Genomic DNA, 2,749 nt, shown 5'->3' with positions numbered 1-2,749 from the left:
AACTTCACAACTAGAAACTCCGCAACTAGAGACTCCACAACAAGAAACTCCACAACTTGAAACTCCACAACTAGAAACTCCGCAACTAGAAACTCCACAAATAGAGACTCGGCAACTAGAAATTTCATATCTAGAAACTCCACAACAAGAAACTGTAAAACTAGACTTCACAACTAGAAACTCAACAACTAGAAACTCCACAACTAAAAACTCCACACCTGGAAACTCCACAACTTGAGACTCCGCAACTTGAAACTCCACAACAATAAACTCCGCTATTAAAAACTCCGCAACTAGAAACTCCGCAACTAGAAACTCCACAACTTGAAACTCCACAACTAGATACTCCACAACTGGAAACTTCACAACTAGATACTTCACAAATGGAAACTCCACAACTAGATACTCCACAACTGGAAACTCCACAACTAGAAACTCCACAACTAGAGACTCCACAACTCGAAACTCCACAACTAGAAACTCCACAACTAGAAACTCCACAACTGGAAACTCCACAACTAGATACTCCGCAACTAGAAACTCCACAACTAGATACTTCACAAATGGAAACTCCACAACTAGATACTCCACAACTGGAAACTCCACAACTAGAAACTCCACAACTAGAGACTCCACAACTAGAAACTCCGCAACTAGAAACTCCACAACTAGAAACTCCACAACTAGAAACTCCACAACTAAAAACTCTTCAACTTGAAACTCCTCAACTAGAAACTCCACAACTAGAAACTCCACAACTGGAAACTCCACAACTAGATACTCCGCAACTAGAAACTCCACAACTAGAGACTCAACAACTTGAAACTCCACAACTAGAAACTCCACAACTAGAAACTCTGCAACTAGAGACTCCACAACTAGAAACTCCACAACTAGAAACTCCACAACTAGAAACTCCACAACTAGAAACTCCACAACTAGAAACTCCACAACTAGAGATTCCGCAACTAGAAACTCCACAACCAGAGACTCCGCAACTAGAAACTCCGCAGCTAGAAACTCCACAAATAGAAACTCCACAACTAGAAACTCCGCAGCTAGAAACTACACAACTAGACTCCACAAATAGAAACTCCACAACTAGAAACTCCACAACTGGAAACTCTCCAACTAGAAACTCCACAACTAGATACTCCGCAACTAGAAACTCCACAACTAGAGACTCCACAACTTGAAACTCCACAACTAGAAACTCCACAACTAGAAACTCTGCAACTAGAGACTCCACAACTAGAAACTCCACAACTACAAACTCCACAAATAGAGACTCGTCAACTAGAAGTTCCATATCTAGAAACTCCACAACTACAAACTCCACAAATAGAGACTCGGCAACTAGAAATTCCACAACAAGAAACTCCACAACTCGAAACTCCACTACTAGATACTCCACAACTGGAAACTCGACAACTAGAAACTCCACATCTAGAGACTCCACAATTTGAAACTCCACAACTAGAGACTCTGCAACTAGAAACTCCACAACTGAAAACTCCACAACTGGAAACTCCACAACGAGACACTCCACAACAAAAAACTCTTCAACTAGAAACTCCTAAACTAGAGACTCCACAACTAGAGAATCTACAACTAGAGACTTCAAACTAGAAACTCAACAACTAGAAACTCCACAACTAAAAACTCAACAACTAGAAACTCCCCAGCTTGAGACTCCGCAACTTGAAACTCCACAACTAGAAACTCCGCAACTAGAAACTCCACAACAAGGGACTCCACAACTAGAACCTCCACAACTAGAAACTTCACAACTCGAAACTCCACTACTAGATACTCCACAACTGGAAACTCGACAACTAGAAACTCCACATCTAGAGACTCCACAACTGGAAACTCGACAACTAGAAACTCCACATCTAGAGACTCCACAACTTGAAACTCCACAACTAGAGACTCTGCAACTAGAAACTCAACAACTAGAGACTCCGCAACTCAACAATTAGAAACTCCACAACTGGAAAATCCACAACTAGATACTCCACAACTAGAAAATCTACAACTAGAAACTCCACAACTATAGACTCCACAACTTGAAACTCCACAAGTTTAAACTCCACAACTTGAGACTCCACAACTAGAAACTCCACAACTAGAAACTCCACAACTGGGAACTCCCCAACTAGAAACACCGCAACTAGAAACTCCGCAACAGGAGACTCTACAACTAGAAACTCCACAACTAGAAACTCGAAAACTAGAAACTCCACAACTAGAAACTCCGCAACTAGAGACTCCACAACTGGAAACTCCACAACTAGATACTCCGCAACTAGAAACTCCACAACTAGAGACTCCACAACTTGAAACTCCACAACTAGAAACTCCACAACTAGAAACTCTGCAACTAGAGACTCCACAACTAGAAACTCCACAACTAGAAACTCCACAACAAGAAACTCCACAACTAGAAACTCCACAACTAGAAACTCCACAACTAGAAACTCCACAACTAGAGATTCCGCAACTAGAAACTCCACAACCAGAGACTCCGCAACTAGAAACTCCGCAGCTAGAAACTCCACAAATAGAAACTCCGCAACTAGAAACTCCGCAGCTAGAAACTACACAACTAGAGACTCCACAAATAGAAACTCCACAACTAGAAACTCCACAACTGGAAACTCTCCAACTAGAAACTCCGCAACTAGAAACTCCGCAACAGGAGACTCTACAACTAGAAACTCCACAACTAGAAACTCCAAAACTAGAA

This window comes from Rhipicephalus microplus, unplaced genomic scaffold (assembly GCF_043290135.1).
Source record: "Rhipicephalus microplus isolate Deutch F79 unplaced genomic scaffold, USDA_Rmic scaffold_69, whole genome shotgun sequence".
Classification (NCBI taxonomy): domain Eukaryota; kingdom Metazoa; phylum Arthropoda; class Arachnida; order Ixodida; family Ixodidae; genus Rhipicephalus; species Rhipicephalus microplus.
Note: the sequence above shows the minus strand (reverse complement) of the source record.